The sequence below is a fragment of the Gadus macrocephalus genome, chromosome 16 (assembly GCF_031168955.1).
Source record: "Gadus macrocephalus chromosome 16, ASM3116895v1".
NCBI classification, from domain to species: domain Eukaryota; kingdom Metazoa; phylum Chordata; class Actinopteri; order Gadiformes; family Gadidae; genus Gadus; species Gadus macrocephalus.
Genome location: NC_082397.1, coordinates 21605629 through 21629369, shown reverse-complemented (window position 1 = coordinate 21629369; position 23741 = coordinate 21605629). Strand labels below are relative to the sequence as shown.

Genomic DNA, 23741 nt, shown 5'->3' with positions numbered 1-23741 from the left:
CTCAACCCTGGACCCATTTTAAAAATTGTTGTCCGCATTAGGTGCTTGGACCCAAACTGATTGGAAAAATAGGGCCCAGGTTGAGAAAACCCCAAGTTATCCTTTAAACACCCTTTCTACCAGGAAAAAGGCTCCATGTGGTTCTTCCCAGGAAAGAGAAAAGAACAACAGTTGCAGGCCGTGACCCTTCCAGGGAAGTCTAGGAACTGAAAACAAAGACACGTCAGTTGGGGCAAAGAAAAGGTTGAGAATTCTACAAACACTTAAGCCTATGCCCCTTCATCAATACCCATAATTGTGCATGGTTTACACATACTGCTCTTTGCATCTCAATTGCCTTGCCGAATGTTAGCAAGTAGTAAAGCAAATAAATATTTGAGCTGGCACTGCTGGAGAGATCAGCTTCAACATAGCATTCACTATACAATACAGAGTACCCCCCTTAATCTTTGATGAAGAGGGTCCAATCATGTCAACAACTGCTCTGTAAGCAGCTGCCATGACATGGTGAAAGAAACACCTTCTTAGCACTTAGCAATGGCATGGAGTTTACCCTACCCGGTACATCATACACACTATTGCGCGGGAGGAAGGATTGTCGTTTGCTTTTCCCCAGAGAGATGACGGCTGGCCTAATTCCTGAATAGAACCAAATCGGGTGTTCACGGTAATGCCTGGCACACGCATATGATTTTTCAAATTTAGAAATTTGACACACTTCATGCTGGTGTACTTTCTATACCGATTTCAACCTTGGGGTCACCTGGAATTTAAATGGGGTCACCTGAAATGTCGAGTAATTGATTTAAAAAAAGTATTGATTTATAAACACTAGGGATGTGTCGGTCGCGACTGATTCGTTACAACGAACGAATCCCGAACGTGAACGACAAGAACTGGTTCCCCAAAACAAGAAGAACTGGTTCTTTGATTCTTTTTTTTTTAACATAAACCAAACATATGGTCACGTAAATAAAATATACGAACGAACAGAGCTCTGTATCCCCGCGACTTATATTGATTGAGTCTACAACTTTCTCAAAGATTCAGCCAATGAGAGGTAGCAATGGTGTTGGAATGGCACCTGGGTAAACCAATGACAAGGCGGTACCGTCGAATATGCACGCTTTCTCTGTCTGACGTATCTTGGGTCATACCATTCGACATATATCCCCCTACATTTTTTCGAAAATAGACTTGACCTCCAGCTGTTTATTGGATAAACGCATTTCCCAATCCCTGGAGTCTTTGCTCCATTCTGCGTCAATTTAAGAACAAACAAAGAAATTAAACTGCAGTTCGTATTTTTTATTTATGACCATGCAAGTTCTGTAATGCCTGAACAATGAAGAATTAAATGTAAAGTAAAATACAATTATAAATGTAAAACCATGAATGAAATATAGAGAGTAAGCAAGTGGTATAAATATTGGTGGGACGTTCGATATACTGTATAGCAGGCATCTCCAAACGGCGGACTGCGGTCTTGACGGTCCTATCCGGACCCATGACCAATTAAAAAAAAAAAAAAAAAAATATTTTTTATATTTTTTAATATGTAATCTGACGTAACGAACGAATCAAAACGACCGAATCAAATAAACGAATCGTTATAGTGAACTGAACTGAAAGAACTAGTTCCCGGAAAATAATCATTTTGCCCATCCCTAATAAACACACACACACACACACACACACACACACACTATTCTTTTTTAAATAAAACACTACAAATAATCGCACATAACTGTCTTCTATACTTTCGTTTTCTCGAATATAAATCTAGTTCAAAGAAAATGCAGCAAATATCTGAGCTGGCGCATTTTTGAATGCCACGATCACGTGACTGCACAGTTACATTAAATTACCCACTCAAACCTGTAAAATGTAAACACAAACTTGCAGTCAGAGAGTATAAAACAAAATGGAAAGATTTATTCGCCCGCCTGGCCCTGTCCCTCCAAAGACAGTTTCAAGAGGAACTGTGGCACAGACACCAAAGAGACAGAACATACAACCAAAGTTTCATTCAGTATGGATTTACCAGTGTGATGGAAAGCAATGAGGAGAAGCCGAAATGTCTGCTGTGTAGCAAGGTCCTGTCTGCCGAGAGTAACAAACTCAAAAGACACTTTGAAACAACATGTCGGCAAACCAAGAGCTTTTTTTGAAAATAAATTTGCCGAGCTGAATAAGCAGCAAGTGTATTTCAAAAAGGCTGTGACTGCTAGTGAACGGGCCCTGAAAGCATCTCTTGAGGTGAGCTATCTCATTGCTAGGAATATGAAGCCGCATAGCATTGCTGAGACATTGCAGGACGGCGAAATGGTTTGTTAATTTTTCATGATTGATGTATCTACATTGTTCTTTTCCTCAAGTGACTTGAGGACTGTTGATGACTTGTTTTTAACAAGCATTGATTTCATACATCTACAAGCAAGTCATTTAATTGCTATGCAAATGTATAGAATAAATCCAAGTCATACAAATGCTTAAAATAATACCTTAAATGGTATTTGTACTAAAATGTATTTAATCAGTCCTTTAAAAGTCAGAAAAATGCCAATACATTGGGATTGGGATTTTGTCAGACATTTTTTTCTAATGTTATTTATAAATCCCCAAATAATTTAAGCAAAAGCATCTATCCGTCAAAAATGCATCTCACATTTACACCTTAGTCAGTTAGTTCAGTATCACATTCAGGGCTCTACGCTAACTTTTTTTTTCAGGAGCACTCGTGCCCCTAAGTTAAAAAATTTAGGAGCACAGGAAAAAAAATGGGGGCACAATAGGTTTTTGTTTAGAACATTTATTAGCGTGCAGAAATTGCACACACCAACAGAACCCACTTACTAAAGCAAAATTAAGACAAATAAATAGACAAGATTACATTCAGGCTACACAAAACAGCACCAATTTCGGCTTCCACCGTACCAGGGTTATTGGGCTGGGTGTGATTTATATAGAAATCGGGCAGCGAGAATGCCTAGTGGACTCGATGTGTTTCACCACAGCATCGCGTTTCAGATTAGGGTTCCCCGTTATAAACAGAGAGGAGCCTGCCATTGCCGATGGGGCTTCCTTACAAAATGTACAGAACATTTTCATGTTCTTAGCATCATAAACTAGCCACCCGAAATCCTTCAACCAGTCGGGGGTTGAATTTGTAGACTTTATCGTCTACCATAACAGCATTAACTTTCTCCACGCAGTCTATTCATAATATTGTAATGACCACGGCAGGCAGTGAATGAAGTATTGATTAGACAGCGATTTAGATACCTAATAAACCGTTGGAACGCACAAGACTGGTAACCATAGCAACGTAGGTAAACAAACCCTGCTAAACCCTCCCGTAGCGCTCCCCGCGCTACGGCTATCCGGAGGAGCACAGAGCTTTTGGCCGTGATATTGTATATACAATACAATAATATTATATTATATACTATTCTATATAGAGCTCGGGGAGTCGCAAACGGCAACAATCACTTTCTCCTCCATGCTGCGGTTCACCCCGGACTGCACTGCAGGGGACGGTTGGCCGGTTGAAAACTGATTGGCTGTTACGTAACGCACGTCACTCAGTGCCCACGCTGTTGAACGCTGATTGGCTGTCATCACGCGAATGTCGCAGCAAAGTTTAAATATTTCAATCCACCTGAAATCCACGTGAACGCGCTCGCCCGTGCCGGGCAAAAGTCTCGCGCTGCAAATGGAATAGCTGCTTTGTATGGAATCGTTTCGTCCCTTCGCGTTTGGTGTGAACGCACAGTATAGTGCGCTGTGGAGAAGTCACTCGCACGCGTGCTCCTGTTTTGTTTTTCTCGTTCGCACGCCGAAATATTCACTCGCAAATGCGAGTGAAATGGGCACACTGTAGAGCCCTGATCACATTTAATGTGGTTTTAGAAATTCAAGTCCGAGTCTGACTACACCAAGATTTCTGTCTTGGTGTGCGCTTTCTAACATAACAGCTGTGCACTGACTTTTAATTGTTCATCCCTTGCACCAAAGACCATTACTTCAGTTTTTTCATTGTTCAATTGAAGACAATTTTGGCACATCCAGTGATTGAAGTAGTTATTTAGTTGTTGATAAACAGCTTTTTCAATGATTTTGCTTAAAAATGGTAAGTTAGATATGGCTTGATGACTTGTTTTCAGAGCCTGTGGGAATACACCTGTGCGATATCGCCACTGCAGGCCACATGAATAAAAAAATATATAACATACAAATATGTCAGTGTGTGTGCCCGTGTGTGTATCCAACCACATACACTGAAATTCACATACACATATAAAGCTCAATGTAAATCCATGAAAACATCATGTTTTGATCCCACGGCCAATTGAGGATATATTCATGAATGTGGTAAGACATTATATACATTCTTATAGTCCTACCTTGACATTTTTACTATTTTACAGATGTTTGTTAAATTATAGAGCAAAGAAACCCCTAGTGGAAACGAGGAAAATGTTACATTTTTCATTGTTATTAGTTGTATAGGCAAGGATACAATTCATTGAACATCTGGAAAATCATAAAAAAAAAATCAATTTTCAAGGAATAGGATGAATATCTAATATGAACACATTCATGAATTCATCCTCAATTCACCATGGGATCTAAACATGCCGTTTTTTATGGATTTAAATTTAGCTGTTCCTCAGTGGTATCAATGTATTGTCTTATTTATTCTGTTTTGTATGAGCAAATAAAATCTAACCCTAAACCCTAACCCTAACTAACAATGCCAATCCTTACTTTAACATGTGAAAATAAAAATATGCATTCATCAGTGCTTTTAGACGTGTTTCCAATGGCTTTGTGAGAGAACGGGCTCCGTTCAATGAAATCAAAACCAAAACTGATGGAGCACCGTTTATAAACAACCCTTCCGGGTTTTGTCCGTTGGCTTGTGTCGATACGTCAAGTGTCGATACGTCATCTGTAAGCGCAGGACCCCGAGCCGATCTGGCAGCCGAACACATCTGGTACTCACACCGGCATGGGCTCCGAATATGAAAAATTACTATTTCACACGGAGGCACGGTGGTTGTCGAGAGGTAACGTGTTGGAGCGTTTTTTCAAGCTGAGAAACAAACTGTTAAAGGGGACTTATTATACCACCAGGTGTGAGTGTGATTAGCCTTACAAGCCGTTTCGAAAATCTGCCTAATATGACATCACTAGTGGGTGTGTCCACCTAGATCTGTGCTGGATAGATGCGCAATGTTTACTTCAGTCCACTGGGTAGGCTGGTAGATAGATCTATCCAGCACAGATCTAGGTGGACACACCCACTAGTGATGTCATATTAGGCAGATTTTCGAAATGGCTTGTAAGGCTAATCACACTCACACCTGGTGGTATAATAAGTCCCCTTTAAGTGTTTTCCATGGATGTTAAAAAAAAATCATTTTTGCGACTTTCTGTGTGACCAGCAGAAAATGTGCCTCATTATGTAACGGACATCTTTGGAAAACTTAATGAACTTACCAAAAGCATGCAGGGGAAAAACACAAATCTCATGCACATGAGTGACCGTATTGATGGATTCAGGGGGAAAACTTGCATACTGGCGAAAAAGCATTTCAAAGGCAAACATCGCCCCTTTCCCCAGCTGAGTCAGTTTTTAAAAGACAACAGCATCGATAAGTGCTCCACAAAGGAGATGAGCAGCCACCTGAAGCGCCTAGAAGAGCACTTCGCTACCTATTTCCGAGACGTTGATGAGTCAAAGTTTGACTGGGTAAGAGACCCATTTCCCTGTGACGCAGGCGCAGTGGACCTGCCTGCTACCGCTTTTGAACAGCTGATTGAACAGCTGATTGAACTTTTCCATGACAGAACTCAGCAGGGATTACATTCGCGAGTGACAGCGGAGGAATTCTGGTTTGGAGCAAGAGATGAGTACCCAGAGATCTCACTGTGTGCTCTAAAACTGTTGGTTCCTTTTGGAACCACATACTTGTGCGAAGCTGGATTTAGTGCTCTTGTTTGTATGAAGTCGAAGTACCGTTCCCGACTGGATGTGACGTCAGCGATGAGATGCGCTCCGTCTGCTACAGAACCCTTCTTTGAAAGGCTGCAGCGAGGTGTGCAGGCTCAGCCATCCCATTAAATGTGGTGAGGTGACTTTTCATTCAAATTTTCACTGTGGCCGGTGATGCTGCAGTATTTATTTATTTTTCCCTTTGAGAAATTGCTTGCTCAGTAGGCCTTTTCATTTTCAGCCTTGTGAATACAGCCATGAAAATGGACAGCCATACTTATGTTATTTTTTTAAGGCTTGAAATACAGTGCAGTTTTGAACAGAATCCTCAGTATATCTTTTCATATCCTTTTCACAGCAAACATTTCCAGCAAGTTTTAAATATAAAGGCAGCTTGATGGAAACCTAAAATGGTCAGTTGATCATTATAGCTGGTGGGCAAAAATTCAATTTCTTCAGTATTTCTCAAAGGAATAATGACCAGGATTTGTTGTTTGTTTGCAGTTGAATAGCTTTATTGGTATATAATTGTTTTTCAGAAGAAAAAAAACTTTGGGAAATAAGTAATTTCGTTCAAATGCTCACTGTGGCCATTGATGCTGCAGTAGTTTGAGAGATTGCTTGCTCAGTTGGCCTTTTCATTTTCAGCCTTGCGAATACAGCCATCAGAGAAAATGTAATTGTCAATTTGTGCACGTATGCTTTTTATTCTGTATTTGTTCACAGTATAACAAACATGTTCAAAAACTAATTCTAGAAAAGAAAAATTCTCTGGGGTCGCCAGAAATTTTTGATGTCAAAATGGGGTCACAGCCCAAAAAAGGTTTAGAACCGCTGGATTATACCATTCTTCCCCCCTCTAGGCAACAATTTTGTCAACATAGCAATCAACCATTGTTCAACCCATTCAACCCTGAACAACCCAGTTCTGAATGTCAAACCCAGAACTCTTGCAAATCACAATCTAGCGATCGGAAATGGCACTATACCGTAAACAAACATGGTGGGCAGCGATGCTAGGGTAGCTGTGCTAGCTTTTGCACTCCCAACATCCTAAAGATTAATTAAAGAATTATTTACTAAGTCAGGAAATTGCGTGAAAATGCACAGTAGGTGCATTTTGGTAGTCCCTAGTCTCTAAATCCATCTCACTTACCCTTTGTAGACCTGTGCTTTGGTTTCTGTTATGAGTGTCAGTCAGTGTGGCCCTGTAAAAGACCATGGTCTCCAACCATTTGACCTTCCTACATAGCGTATTCTGCTGTCTTCGGGTTCTCCCCCCACTACAGGATTTCAGATGGCAAATATTGAACACGTTTATTAATAAAGATTTCAATTACCTGCAACCCGGTTGGTGGCTACATCAAAGCCAATCATATCCCATACCACAGGAGTATGTAGAACTAAAGTGTGTTCTGCTGAACAGCGATAGAGTGGGGGAATCTTGAGATATAATCAGGCTAATCGTCCTGTAGTTTCTACCCAGCACCATGAAACCCTCTGGACAATTCGTCAACAACTGATCCGGCTAACACTCTTAAAGCTATCTAGATTAACACAATGCTGTCAAGCTCAGTCAAGTTACCAACCACCTTACCTTCCCATTACCATATCTAGGACAGAGAGGAAAGGGGTCTATAAAGGTCCACAAGGACAGGTAAGAGAGAGGGACTAGTGAGAAAGATGCCAAGGAGAGGTAAGGGAGCACAGGTAGGCTTGGATGGAACACGATAGAAACAGGAGGGAGAGCCAGATAGAAACAAATGCAGAAAGAGGGTCAGATAATGAACAGGGCAGCAAGTAAAAAGACCAGCCTGGCCTCAGAGGTCTGATTAATTGGATGCCTGATTAACGCTGATGTTAGGTCGAGAAGAATAAAACAATCCCGGGACAGGTACAGTAGCAATGGAAATGGGTCGGATCACCCTTCAGTTATAAATAAAAATCGAAAAAAGGGGAATCCGTATAGGTTAGATATGTATTCAAGAATGTTATCTTGTTGACAAGAAGCTGGTTTGTTTCACTCATCTACCACAATAGCCACAAGTGGGCCTTTTTGAAGGGGATCAAATGACCGGTCGTGAGATATGTGAACGACATGCATAAACCCAATCCCAAAGTGAGCCTTGAGGACTAAGGACTCACAGATTTAATTTATCTCAGGTGCTAAGTGAGTGACGCCACATGGGCTCAGATAGGTATGGGATTGGGACAGCACTTCACGAGAGCACATGTTACCTTGGCAACGTTAAAGAAGCACTTCTTTTTTTTTTGTAAATGCAATGAAAACAATCGGTTACAGCAATTTATTGATATTAGAAAATATAATTTTTACTTTTGAATAACTCGGTATAAAGGATGTATTGAATTAGGTGATTAGTGGCCTACACATACTAATCATAAGTCAGAACAGGCTACATTTGGCTGAATTATAAAAGGTATGATTAGTATTATGAAGGGCCGTTTGGGAGCCAAAAGAGCCGGCTCATGTTGGTGAGCTGATCCAAATGACCTGGCTCACTAAAAAAAAGGCTGAATTTCCCATCTGGTCGCGCACTGACAGTCGAGTCGTCTTGTTGTTTACCTTCCTAATTTCCGGATTTCCCTATGGTCTCCGCGGTAAACTTCACAACGCTTTGAACTGTGGGTAATTCCCTTGAGTGAAGTCTGCACTGATGCAGACTCACGGAAAGGGCTCGGTAAGTGTGGACTCAAACCCTCACGCCCTTTGGAATTCGACATTGGGACAGCCCTAAAGCCTTAATACCGTAATTTCGTGAGAACGTGCGTCCGGACATTAGGATTGAGCGATAGATTCCCCGCTTTAAGGATTAAGGATGCAGAAATTATTTAAATATATAGCCAACGTAAACTGCCTCATATTAACTGACCCCAAAAGGCACACATCATTTCAAATGACCCAGAGCATCCACCCCACCAGAACCCCACCCTCTCCCCTCTGAAGGGCCTGTTTTCAGCAAAAGGGTGTACTCAATTACACTTCACTCAACATCTGCTTGAAGTTTTTAATGAGTCTGTACATGGTCAGGTGTCTTATTTGTACATTGTATAATGTGTATCGTGTATGTTCTATGTTTAAACGGGGACTGACTAGTCATCCTGATAGGGGGGTGAAGGGGGCCATGACCCTCCACCACCACCACCACCACCACGTCTTTCAGGACTAAATAATCAACCAGACAACTCTGCGACACCGTGTCCACTCAGACAAACACGTACACGCAAAACACACACAGACAGGCTCCAGGGGTGCGGTTTTGGCCAAATGACAGCAGTGCTGCCTGAACGGATTGAATGGAGTGAAAACACAGGCTGAAAGACACCTAGAATAGCCAACAAGTGGGACAGGGACATAAGGAGGGGAAAAAACCAAGACTCCCTACCATGAAAGTGTGTACTGTCCAGACAACCAGGCGGCTCTCATTGCCCCTCTTTCTCACACCCAGACGTCAACAAACACGGCAGCCGGGTGGAAGAGCAGAAAGGCTCCTGTCCTTTGCAGCTCGGGCCCTGAAAAAAATAGCGACTAGGCCAGCCCACCGTGGGACAGGGCGAGGTAGGCGTACAAAAGTAATTATGTAAATTAATGATGATATGCACGTCGGCGAGTTCCTGGTCGTGACAATAGGGCCGGATCCGGTTCCGAGCGCACAGAGGATAACAAGCAGCCGGTGGATAAGAGTGAGAAGAAAGATATGGAGAGGAGAGGAAAATAGAGGAAGAAAAGGGAAAGAGTAGGTGGAGCAGAGCAGAGGAGTCATCCGAACGTCTTTCCCAAGGATTTGAAAAACCGCCCACAGAGACATGCATTCTTGTAAAGAGCGAGAGAAATTAGGAAACCGAGGCAAGAGATTAAACACACAAAAACACCTGCCTGAGAGCCGTGCAGAGTTGCAGGTCATTGCGTTCCCATTCTTCACTTAAAGCGAAAACAAGGAAATAAACGACAAAAATGAATTCCTCGCCTTCTGTTATTATTGCAACTTTTGTAGAGGGATTTCGACCTGGCAGCGTACAAATCCCCACATGGTGAAATTGAGCTGAGCTGCAATGCCCTTAGCAGAAAGTAAGGAAGATCAACCAGAGGTCAATGGGGACAACAAAGCTACAATACAAGCATACTGTTGCAGTAGAAAATAAACATTTATTCCTACTACTCCAGTCCACTCAATTTACCCAATAGGGTTTAACACTCGGCATCATGGGATTTTTTTTTGCCGATGCTACCAAACCATATTGCAAGGAACCAAAAGTAACGTCTTCCATTAGAAATTAATCAATGACCTAAAACCCATACTACTAACATAACAACATCCATTCCAATGCACCTATGCTTCCAAAATGGAGGTTGTTTGGATATAATAGCAACGGCCTATCTATACATAGATAAAAAAAAAATCTCATTGAGATCTTTGGATAAGTCGTCTTTATGAAGGCATAACATCTATATCAACTATAAGATAAGATCACAAAAAGGTTCTAGATTCAGCCTCGATTGTACCTCCCCCCCATCGACTTGCCCACCATCCCCCTTCGCGTGATTACTCCCCTCTCATCTTTCTCCCCGGGGAGAGGACAAGAGCTCCTATTGCATGCCTCCTCACTCCTTCCATCCTCGCTCACTACTTTACCCAGTGCACAGTCTCGCCATTAAGCTCCAAGTGTTAAGCCCTGCATCTCGACTTCAGCAGAAAAACCCAGGCTAAAGCTTCCACTGAATGGAAACAAAATGCACACTCACCACATTCCTAATAGATTCAGGTAGACTTCAAGAGAGCCTTCCCACCCACCGCAGCGAGAGCTGCCGCATGCTTGGCTGCCTTGTTTCGGCCGGGCCTGGTGTTTTCATAGGGCATCATAGGGTAGCTGGAAACCGAATGACCTTAGGGGGTGGGGGCGGAGGGTCAGAGTGTTCGTGCCTGCGTGTGTGTGGACACTGCACTTAGCATGGAAAGCAGAGAAGGCATTTGATTGATGAACAGTGAATGAATGATTTAGAGAAGCCGTCGTTGACTCCAGCAGCAGGAAGTAGATACATAAAAGCCACTTAAGCGAATGATCGCAGGCCGACAGTGTGTGCCCGGGGGGGGGGAGAGAAACTGAACAGCAGGGAATGGGGAATTAGAGCAATGGAATTAAAATTGCAAATACCGCCGACATAGCTTGAACCTCCTGCAAATAAATGTAACTGAACTGAAGAGCCTTTGCCCTTTAAAAAAAAAAGGAAAGAACGGGCTGAGCCTAGGCTTGGCCGTTACTAGGAAATACTGACTGTATACACACCGTCAAAAATAAAGACTCCTCTTTTTAATATTTTAATGTCCGACATCTGGATCAATGGTTTCATCCATCTATAAATCCATCTTTTTATGTGTTATTTATTTTGGCCGAATGTAAAATAATAGTCCAATATAAAGTCTTTGCCGTTGCATCCTTGTTGAGACAATAGGTTTGTTCGGCAACATTTAGTGGCCGACAATTATAAAACTTGTAGCCTTGAAGCCCGCCCTGATAGCCAAACTAAAATGCAATTAACCCGGACACGTCTCAAAATGTCCCCAATGGACGGAATATTTAAATAGCGGTTTTAGCAGTCCCGTTACTTCAGTAACTGTTCTTTAACAGTAAAGAACAGTGGCGCTTCGGTTCAAGTGTAACGCACATAGGAGGCACAATTAAGAAAGAAATACAGGTTTAACAGGCTTTCCATGGACCGTACACAATACACTTTACAGGTTCAACTGACCTTCCATAGACCTTATATAATACATTTTAACCTGGCTTTCCCTAGGTGAAACTCTCCCGTCTTTAATTCAACAGAGTTTTGGATCGAATGTATGGAAGAAGGGTGATTATTTCTTAGCTATTCATTATTTGATGGGCCCAGTATTTAAACCCAGCAAGACTTTTGTCAACTACACATTTCACAGTTGACACAGCAGCATTGTAGGCTAGGCAACATCATACATGTTACAAGATCTTCTACCACAAGCAGTTCAGCTTAAAGTTGAGTAATCATTGTATTATTTACAAATTACCTGGTGAAATGTCAGCCAGGTATGAAAAAGTAGATGCCGCCCAAGCCTAGCTGGGCTTTTCGTTCACACAAGTGGGGATCAAAGGGTCTGAGCAGACTGAAGAGATGGCGTGGGACTGAGGGGCTCGGCTGTGGAGAGACCATTTGTCCAAACGACTTCCTTCCCCGTAGACAGTCGTGCTCACAGGCCGATGGCTTTTGTGCCGCCTCCACATCTTTATTTACACAGGGACCCAACGTGCCTACCACCTCGTCGAGGTAGCAGCCAGAGCCCAGTTCAAAGGCAGACGTTGCCTATTTACATTGGAAAAGATGTGTGCGTGTGCGTGCCTCTCCCCCATCCGCATGCATTCGTTTTGCAAATTTACCATTGGGGGGGAACTGTATACTTTGAATGAATGATTGCCATGGTTTATTTGTAGAAGTCCTGCCTCATTCTATTGCAAATACTGCTGGTCCAACACCATATTATTGGTCCCAAGGTACTAGGGATGTAACGATACATGTATTTGTATTGAACTAAATCGGTACGGACGTCACGGTTCGGTGCATGGATTTACACGGAGAATACACGTTATAAAATTAAATAAAACTGGCGTGTGAATTAATCAATGTAATGCGGAACTAATGTTAGGTACGCGAGTTCTTCAGGGACAACTAAACTGCAACCCCCGCCCACTTTTGGCGTTTCCTCCGCCAAAAGTGGGTGTGATCTGAACTGAGCCGTATTGAGCCGTACTCATCTCGCAGTACTCCTCCGTTGGTGTACCGAGATGCCTGAAAGGGTGCCGGCAAGTTCGAGCTACACACGCCATCCATTGATTGGTCGACAAAATCGCACTTCTGTGCGACAGGGGGATAATAACAAACACATTATCCGCGAGGTATTTCTGGACAACGGCGAAAGCTTTGTTTATTGAAGAAAATGGATGGATGGAATGTATGGTACACTTGGAATGTATGGTACACTTTCACTTCCTTTCTAATTTGAAAATTGCACTTTTGAGACTTGATACAGTTTTGTTTACAGCTCAAGTTTAAACAGTCCAATTTACAAGTTTGAACTTAAAACCTGTAGTTTAATATCAGATTATTCATTATTTAAGAGCAGATCGAATCTAATCGAATCGTGATTAATCGATTCAGAACCTTATGAATCGAAATTGAATCGATTTAGGAAATTGGCCACGATACCCAGCCCTAAGTGAAAATGCTCCATTTTAATTCTGTGTACTTTGCACTTTCATAAGTAAGACAGGGTGCATTTTCAGTTTTAAATTGTGTTTTGTACAAGTTATGGCTGGAGTCTGGAGATGATGGGGGGTACTTATTGTTTACATCTTAGATTACACATTTCAGGCTGTTGCAGCTAGCTCAGGGGAGAGACTGTATGACACTAGTTGGTACAACCTGAGACATTCAAAATAAAAAGAATTGCCTTGCTTTTTCTTTTCCCTTCATTGTACCGAATCGTGTTGTCTGAACCGAGGTATGAACCGAACCGTGACTGCCACTATTTGTAATGCAATGACAGACTGAGTCTTGTCCCAGTGCTGGTGGTAAACAACTATGGCAGATAAAGTGATGTGGGATTAGTTAAACATCCAATGCAAATTCCAGTGTGCTTGCGTTCATGGTGTATGATTTTATATCCTCCTCACGGCATCTGGTAGGCCTAGTCACCAAGTGTCTCCCTGTTGAATTTAAGGGAGTATGGAATATTGGCAGGCGATTGAGTCGACTAGTTCTGATCTGACTCACATCTGCGTCGCGTTCTTATAAGAATGCAACAGAACTCTCACCCTTTCATTCCATGACAGCAGTGGCCACATTGCACACTGAAGTGATTACACTGAGTATAACAATAAGAACCATTATAAAGACAGAGACCATTCAAGCCTTCATACAAAAGCAGAGTAAGGTCTGTCTTCATTTTGGTCACTGAAGTACCCATGCATTGATTTTTTTTATACTTGGACAGGATACACTGGATACTACAAATACGAAAGGGAAACCTCACCTCCTTGACAAAGGAACTAACTTTTTTCTTGCATGGAGAGAATGTCTGTGTTCGCATGGCTTCCATACTCCAGTCAGCAACACGGTAATATAACGCTGTAATATTTTAGCTGAGTAGGTCGAATGGAAATGCAACAGGGCTCTCTGGGGCTACCTTACATGGATCAGAGGACGTTTCTGCAAGGTAAACCACGGGTAACGGCCTAGCAAGTCAATCAGAGTTGCTATGGGCAATCAAAAATAAATACGTTTAAATTAAGTCCCCTACCGTTCATTCTATTGCAATTCTAGGACTTCACAAAAGTACCACACAGATAACCGTTTTGCAACAGGAAGTGAAGAGAGCAGATATTAATGTAAAATGTTCGTACGCCTGCTTTGCACACTGTGGCAGTTGGTCGTTACCCTCAATATCCTCTTCATTCTTTCACAACTACCGAGCAACGCATCAGATTTCCATATCTTACGACAGGGTTCGTAAAAAAAATGAGTGACCCGTTGTATGAAATCCCAACCGGGTCTCTGCAAGCCCACAGGCTCATATTGGGCTTTGAGCCTTGTTTAAATATTCAGCAGCAACCCGTGTATCTATTTTCCTGTACCTGCAGGCAAGGCCAAACGAATAAGCTCACGTTTCGTCCAGAACCTGAGTTTTTACAATCGTCGAACAAGGCCTCCTGATGACGTCAGCAAGTCCCCAACTATCTAAGTGTTTCCCCATTCTAGCATTATCATTTTAAATTAGTCATTTGTGAGGATGAAAAAGCAGACCAGTACAATCCTACTCCTCTTGTAGTCCCTACTGGGTTACAAAGCTGTGTGATCTGCCATACAAATGTCATTCAAATAATAAGTAAGACAAGACAATGGCGGCAGTGTTGAAGTCTGAAATGAATAGTGAATGGGCCGGGTTAACAGGAAGACTGGGAGCTAACCTGTTATTCCATTTGAAAGCCAGTGTACAGAGAAATCCACATCGCTGCCAAATCCACGGGGCAAAAGGTTGTACAGGGTGAACAGTCTGCGCACTTTCTGTGGAGAGGAAATAGAAAAATATAAGGTAAAGGTCAATAGGTCAATGTTAAAAAAAGATGTATAAGCAGCATGGAAGATATATTGAAATTACTATGCACTTCCACCATATTTGCAATGTGGTGGAACACTTTAATGAGCTGTATCGAGCATAATGAATATCACCACAAAAGTTCAACACAAAATAAAACCTCTTCCTCTACAGCCATTTCTGCAAAAATTAAGATAACAAAGACGCACCATTGTGAAAACTTTGTATAAGGACACACACACACCCTAAGCAACTTTAAAAAATGTCTAGGAAAAGAGTGCATCTTTTTGGTCTACGCCCCAGTCTGGTTGTGGCTTTTTGAAAACGCACAACAAATGTTCAATACTGTATTAATCCCTGAGGGGGGATTTGTTCATTACAGCAGCTGTAAGAACAAACCCTATGGGTGGGGTATAAGTGCAGACACAGTGTTTATTCAAAGCTTGGTAGAAATACAAACTTTGAAACCCTGAAAGAACCATGGGAAGAGACACGTTTACAAGAACATGGTAAACAAAAATTGGTTACTTTGGGTTAACTAAAGAGGGGTGATGAAGGGAGTTGTTGATTGATTAACAAGCAATGAGGGACATGGAAAGATTAGCATGCTGGGGATTTCTCTGCAACAAAAGCCATAGATGTGGTCATGACAGCAGAACATATTGACAAATGTACCAATGTAATAAAATATTCCAGTCCCTCTTCAGACGCTTCAAAACAGAGTTGGGTTATCTTCTGAAAGAATAATATACCTTGGTTGCATACAATTATGATGGTTTCCATATCAATACAGTCTCAAAACATGTCTTGTTATAGGTCATAATTCATTGCTAGTCTATTCGAGTTTAAAGTAATGATCCAAAGCCATAACAGAAATGTGCCAATGGAGGGAAATGTATGTTATTTTGTACTCCTACCCCTCTGAAACATCTTCTGGCTCACTGTAGGATAGCTATCTGAATGAATGAGCTTTACAAAGGGGCTCCTAAGTGAGCCACCACAAGGCCAGTAGACAAAGATTTCACCTTTCCTTGATAGAAGACTTCGAGGACTTCAACCACATGCTGTGTATCCAGATGTTGACGAACCAGAACTCTGTGCCACGCCCATGAAGTCAACACTGAGCATCATGACGCACCAGCAGGAACTCTCGCTTAGGCCTCAACAGCTATAAAGAACCAATCAGTAGCAGGGGAATGCAGTTTGGCTGCTTGGTGTCAGAACTCAGTAAGCAGAGGGCTGGGTCAGCTCAACAGAAAAAAATAGCCATCTAGGAGGCTGAGAATGAGGAATTGTACATTTTTGGCATTTCATTAATGAGACATAGAATACTTGGAATAGTTGGAGGAAGAACAATATACCGATTTTAGAATAGAATATTGTTAGGGGGAATGTTCCCTTCAAAAAGAGCTGCAGAGAGCTAAAGCACTGCCATCAGCATATCCAGTACACATCATGATGGATAAGCAAATGTGACCAGCCAAACCAATAATAAATGTAATTCTGTTCTGTTCTGTTTGGATCACTCAATGCCCCAGTGGTAGCAAAGCATACAGATGACAATTAGTTTGAATTTGTACAGATTGGTACTTTTTCAGAGCTGTGTTAATAAGAAGGCGCCGTAAGCCGTGTGGATAAAAATAAAGCAAACCCAGATATGACCTTAACAGCTATTTATATTGTTCTCCGGTGAGCCTTGGGAATTACAGCCATTTAGTGTGGAGATATGACATTTCTCAGGCTGTGTGCATGTCAGTGTGTGGTGTACATGTTTGCCTTTGCCTCAGGTCAGTGGTCGCATTACTGATTGGCGGAGAGGGTCACCTTAACTAAATGATGCCCGGAGGGCGCCATGCCGCTTGGCCCTTGACTGGTCAAAGAATTTATCGAAGAGAGCCCTTCAAAGCAGACCTCAGCTGCGGTGTTCGTGATGGTGTGCACCAAACTTTCAAAACCAGAGTTTGATCTGTAAAACTCCAGTTTGCATCTTGGTGTCCTCCCTGCTCATTTTATTGCTGATGGTCGTGATTTCATTAAAGGCCCCCACATGCTTAAAAACATTTAATAAAAATAAAGAGGTGCGTTTGTACTAAAATTAAGCGCCATCGGGCTGCCATTGTCTTTATAAAAGAAATGACAGGTATTTGCAAATATTTGGCATTTGTAAAATATGGCCATGATGTTCCCCTCCTTACCATCGTCATTCTCCATGTCGATTCCAAAAGAATGATCGTACCCAGAGATGTCACAGAGAGAAGGAGAATTGATATACTCTTAATCTAGGAAAAGTGAGGAAAGCTGGTGGCAAGTAAGCAAGTCTTTCACATCCTGAAATGGTGTAGATTCAAATGATTTGTCGTCTTAACTGATTGACTTAACTGACTGAAATGAATGTCTGAAGGGGACTTACTTATTGTAAGTCATTTTGGATAAAAGCATCAGCTGTGTATTTTATCAGCTGTAGAATGCGGTTTGCACTGTCTCTCCCCAATACAACTTATACCTCCCAATCTCTACATCCTTTGGACCATTAGAGTCAGATCTCCATTAGACCTGGCCGAGTAGGACTACCCGGGATCATTACTTGTGTTACTAAAGTATAGCCAGAGCCCTTGGTGTCGCTCCCCTTCCCATCTATTAATTCTGTATGCAGCTCCAGTAGAAAGGGCAAATGGGGCAACGGAAATACAATGTAACAATTGCACACATGGCACTCCAGACATGGTGTCAGACAGCTGACTAGAGGGCGGGAGGCCACGTTAATAAACAGAAAAACATTGCTGAAGCCTTACGTCACCATGATCCCCTCAACAACACACACACATGGACAGGTTGCTTGGTCTACATAGTATACATTGCTTCTGAATTCACAAATGCAGTCAACAAGAAACTAAGTTTGTTCACTTTAACCTCTTCCCACACTGCTCTAAACTGAGGAACGTACGAGTTGCAAGTCGTTACGTTACAAAATGAAATGGCTAAGAAGGCCATTATTTTTCATATTTCCTTTGTACCTTTCATATTTCCAGCTAACTCAAAGTAGCTGCCGATTATCAGAGTGAGAAAGCGACATTAAATAAATAAGTTGAAAAATTGCTGAATCCTGCTGGATGTAGGCCAATGCATGCCCCAAAAGACACAAGGCTTATTTGGATGACTTGTTACCCAAGCAAATGGTGCCAGTTCACCTAGCCAGCTAAATCACATCATGTCAAGCTAGGGCCTTGTGTGTAAAAAAAGAAAGCAAGTACATTAGCACCATCGTATTGTAAATTTGATATTTTATTGGTCGCTTTGCTCAACCAGTTGACTGCCTTCTAAAAATGCTGAATTGTATTTTATTACAGCACTGCGCTTCTGTTATAGCAACAGAACTGTCTTGCTCTGCAGCAAGATAAATTAGTCAGTTGAACTGAAAAAATCCCTGAACTCAGAGGGTTGGGCCAACTGCCAGCTACATCTGAACATCAACCAAGACAAAGAACCCAGTTATATGGCCCTAGATTAAGGTAAATTAGAGTTGCGATCATGTGGCGGGAAACCGGCTAGTGTGAATGAAGATCATGCAGCAGAGGTAGGCCGGTCGGGCCAGCATGCAACAAAGCTGTGAAATCAAATGCCACTAGGGCGGGCGGGCGGGCGGGCGGGCGGGCGGGCGGGCGGGCGGGCGGACACACACACACACACACACACACACACACACACACACACACACACACACACACACACACACACACACACACACACACACACACACACACACACACACACACACACACACACACACACACACACACACACACACACACACACACACACACACACACACAGGTTCACTTTACTCTATAATTAGCAGACACTACCGCAGCTAAAATACAACACAGCTCGGCGACCTCAACCTTGTCCAGCCTCGTCTACTCCTTCCTAAACAGCTTCAATAAAAGCACTTTCTTCATACAATTATGTTCCACTAGTGCAGTGGTATTCACTATTTTCTCAGGAGAGCCGCACTGACAGGACAAAGTCAGCAGGAGAGACATATTTACCGCAAAGTATCAAAACCTATAAATCCAGTCATACATAAGTATGCCTGCTTATTAATATGTCATCCCTGAAGCAGTGTTTCCCACATAATTTTGTGAAACTGTCGAGGGAACCCAGTCCTTAGGGGGGTCCGGGAACATGCTCCCCCGGAAGAAATTATGGTACCTTTAACCTAGAATGCATCAATCTGGTGCACTTTGAGAGGAAAATTAAGACTTGTGTGACTGTGTACTATTTTCTGGAATAATGTGGAGACACTGGGCCACATAACATGAAAGCTATTGAAGAATAAGTTATTACTTTTTATTAAAATATTTGTAAAAAATAAAAAATCCCCACAGTAGCCCAACCCATCCAAGAGCACATTCTTTCGTTATGCAGGAAAACCGCCAATCTGGCAACCCCATTGTCAGTCATCATAGGGCCGAGCAAGTTTAAATATATTTTCTTGTCTAGGCTATATTTTCACCTTGTAATGCCGCTGATGATTTATTTTTTGATTAATTGTTGATAAGAGAGCAGCCACATTTGTTTTGTAACCAGTTTTATGTTATATATCTGCTTGTTTTGCTCTTCTTTTTTAAATCTGTATTCACTGCATGATCATATCACTGTATATTTTTACTGCCATGCGAGCTGCAAATAGAGACTTGGCGAGCCACATGCGGCTCACGAGCCGCGCAATGAGTAACACTGCACTAGTGCATAACTATCTCTGAAAACTTCCTGTGGCCGGCTGTGCGTTACATCATAGATGAGCCGTGGCCACCTGACCACACAAATACTACACCCTTCCAGCTAGAAGATAAAAAATAGGCCATCACCTATACCAGGGGTCAGCAACCTTTGACATTTTCTCGTTAATGAGTGTGCCTTAAGCAACAACATATTAAATATTAAGCTGAATTATGACACCGCGACCAAAAGCATTTCCAGAAGACCTGGAATTGGATTACCTCCATATAGTCCACAATCATGCATCAACATTTAAAATGTTTTTTTTTTGGTTATAAATGCAACATGGGCTTACAAATTACAATTACACATGTCCCATCTTAAAACACTTTCAGAAACTCATTCAAAAACATATTTGAATTTGCTTTATTCAGATTTGACTAAACGCATACTTCTAGGCCCGATGTTGGGACAAAAATAGCAAACCAATAGACTAGGTCTGCACAACTTAAATATTGATGAACGACCACACTAATTAGGAGAAACGAAGCGGTATGAAAATGCTAACTTGACTTTATAGGGCCCACAATAAATGAATAAAATGGGCACTACCGTACATATCATCCTAGTTTTACGTATGTATCCTTCAGCCATACAATAGGGAAGGGGGGAGGCAACCTGCAGAGCCTGACAGACACGGTCAGTGTCATCAGTAAAACAACTCAAGTAAATGGCAATTTCGTAAAAGGTTTAGGTTACAGGCCATTTTAAGAAACCCTCAATTAACGACGCAGCCGGATGAGTGGGACTTAAGAGGGAAATTCCAATCTCAGCCTGCTGCTGCACTATCATCTGCCCCCTCTCTGTTATTGATCACAATAGCCCTCCTTCCCAGCCACTCAGTCCCTGTGTCCCACTTATCCTCTACAACCAGAGCTTATCCCCCTCAATCGTTTTTAGTGTCCCATTTCAATGCATTTCAATGCAGAAACCAGTGGTTGGTTTGCATCTAGCAGCCTCTGGCATCGCAATTATGGGGACAGCAAAGTGAAGGGCACGGCAACACGCGACCATATAAAACACTACTGGGCTCCTCTGCACAAAGACACTTTACAGAGTACCCAAGTACTAAAACCAAACAGCAATAGCAGGTGGTTGAACCAGGTGATATCTCTCACTATAGGGATAGAAGACACCTCCTAGGTCTCACTACTCTGATGTGTGTGTCAAACATGACATGGCCATGAAAGATGAGTAGTAGAATATTGCCCATTTACAATATCAGAAGAACCATTACCATCTGAAAGCAGACGGCAGCCCAATGCTGAACAATATACAGGGAGCACCTTGCATGCAGATGTATAGTGTGTTGTGTGGGGGGAAGGTGCCTTTACTTAGTCTGTCTCCCGCTCCACTAGTGCCGCACGATTTGGTGAAAAAATCATATTGCGATAATTGTGGACAATATTGCGATTGCGATATAATAAACAAATGGTGTCATGAGTAAACTTGCTTGGTTATCAAGGAAAATGCATACAGATTACCGATAATTTTATTCTCAACTCATACAAACTTAACTAGCATAAAAAAATACAAAAACTAAAAAATGTGTACAGTACCGGTCAAAATAAAAATATTTTACAAAATTAGATAAATATATATTATTTTCAATATAAAGTCATTTCTGCTGTGCAAACTTGTTAGGTTTTCTCAATAGTACAACTAAATAAACTAAATAAGAGAATACTATACAATTATTTAGTTATTTATTTTTAATTAAATGGCAGCCTTCTGCGGTTATACAATCGCAAAGGCTGATATCACGATTGCGATTCGATTAATCGTGCAGCACTACTCCCCACCTCCCCCTCATCTGCAGACGACGCAAAGAATTGACACACATATGCTTGCGTCACTCCTCATGCATCACTCCATCGCACCGTGAGACAGCTAAGGCATATGTATTCAGTTAACTATTCTGTTTAAAATAAATACCACAAAGCCATGGCTGCAGGATAGAAAGGGGAATGTGGAGAGAGAGGCTTGCAAAGCACATTAGGAACCCTCTTTAATGGAGCAAGATTGGAATCGAGCCCAATCAATACTCAGGCAACTGATGTAGAACCAATGAAGTTTAGACCACACCCACCCACACAGCAGTAAATCCAAATGACATTGAACAAATTATATTGTGCGTGTTGGCCCTAGAGAACAAGCAATTTAATTTGAACATAGTGTGAATGGGTAGAACACCATCCAGTCATCGAAATATAACTTCCAATTTTGGGAATCTACGAGCACTATGAAAATACAACCAAAACGACAAGAAAGTAATTAGCTTAAAGATGCGGATGGTTGCAGGACCACGTCTATTTTGACCTCTATTCCAAGGTTTGCCTCAGCAAATTCAGCCGCTAACAGCAGATAAGTTTAGCTGCCTCAAACACTCATTATATTATATGTAATTTAACACTCACAACACTAACTGTAACGACACATAAAGCAGATGAAAGGGTTGTTAAATGTTTGTGAAAATACTTCTAGGCCATTACTAGTTGAAGACGTAACAATGAGGTTCGGCACCACCGTGCCCTATTGAGGTGAACCAGGAGTTGATTCCACACCCTGAATTTGTACACGTTCTGACAAGTTCTCAAAATCCAGATACCTATTAAGTGGTGGAACAAAAACATGAGTTGGCGTTAAAGAAAAGAAAAACCTGATGGAGCACAATTTACTCCATCAGTGTTTACAATAAAAGCCATAGCATCGCCCAGCCCCTGAACAAATCGTCAAAGAGCAAGCGGACATGGGAGGGCCGCATTAAGGGGAGTGCTACTTCTTTTACCTCTCAAGTTGTTTGAATCCAATACGTTGTGAACCACAAGGGCAGCGTTGGCCTTCCCACAAAAACAGCCTGCTCGTCCACTGACTTCCGGGCATAGCCCCGCTCTGTCAGAAAGAGCCCTTAATGGGATTTCACAACCTTAACACATTGTCCGGACTCAGCACCACTCGCACACTTGCTACAGCGCTCCACTGCCGAACAGCCTCGGTGGGCGTGTTTTGGTTTGTGTGTGCCTGTTTGGCATCAGGGAGGGGTGGGGAATGACCGGGTGAGGAGTGTGTAGGAGGGAGTGCACCAACTTCTCTATGTACAACTCCTGCTAAGTAAAGTCTTAAGGCTGGCCGACAAACACAGCAGCGGGAGGGATCGAGAACGTGTGCATGAGCGAATGTATTCAATGGTAAGGTGGCCCGTTTTGTTCACAAATATGAAACAGAAAGACGACATTAGACTAGAGCCCTGTTTTCTGTTCTTCATTGTGTTGCTGCACTTTTTTTTTTCATTACTCACTTGTCTCCAACTTTAGCCAAATCCTTACGGCGATGCTAGATAAATGGCTACTGATGAGTGAGACTGAAAGAAAAGACAACGACAGTGCCAGACGTGGGCGAGAGAAAATATGAAGAGCGAGGGAAGCACAAGCAGCATCATCATGCACTTATGTGTCACACATTGTACGTTGGCGATGGTATGATTGCTGCTTGACACAGGCGGTAGTGAACGGGGAGGAACTCCCCCATCATCCTAAATCTCCCAAGAAATTCTGGTGACAGTTGATGCCATGGTAATGAGCACCGCAACACACAGGATTTCCTCTTGGGCTGGAGCCTCTCCTTCAAAGGGAATTCAGCAAGCATGCATTCCCGTTGACACAATGCACTGTTCTGCGTTCGTGTGGATCACTGGGTTCCAGTTTTTCCGGGCGCTCAAGTGAGATCTTGTGTGACTGCCTGCACTGTGATTGCCTTGAGACATTAAGAGGGAGGGAAGGGAGGGAAATCTGGATCATCGGCTCAGCCAATCATTATGTGAC

The 23741-nt window shown here is 42.2% G+C and overlaps 1 protein-coding gene across 3 annotated transcripts in view; it reads right to left on the bottom strand.

The window, feature by feature from the left end:
• The window catches only part of LOC132474256 (SPRY domain-containing SOCS box protein 4-like), a 38723-nt gene that overhangs the window by 12510 nt on the left and 2472 nt on the right, over window positions 1–23741 (bottom strand). For 2 of the 3 annotated variants that reach the window (XR_009529630.1, XM_060074837.1), the window contains exon 2: window positions 15014–15110. The exons of the other annotated variant lie outside the window; for it this stretch is intronic. The gene's annotated coding sequence lies outside the window, so the exon portion shown is untranslated. The remainder of the gene's footprint in view (window positions 1–15013; window positions 15111–23741) is intronic. 3 annotated transcript variants of the gene reach the window in all.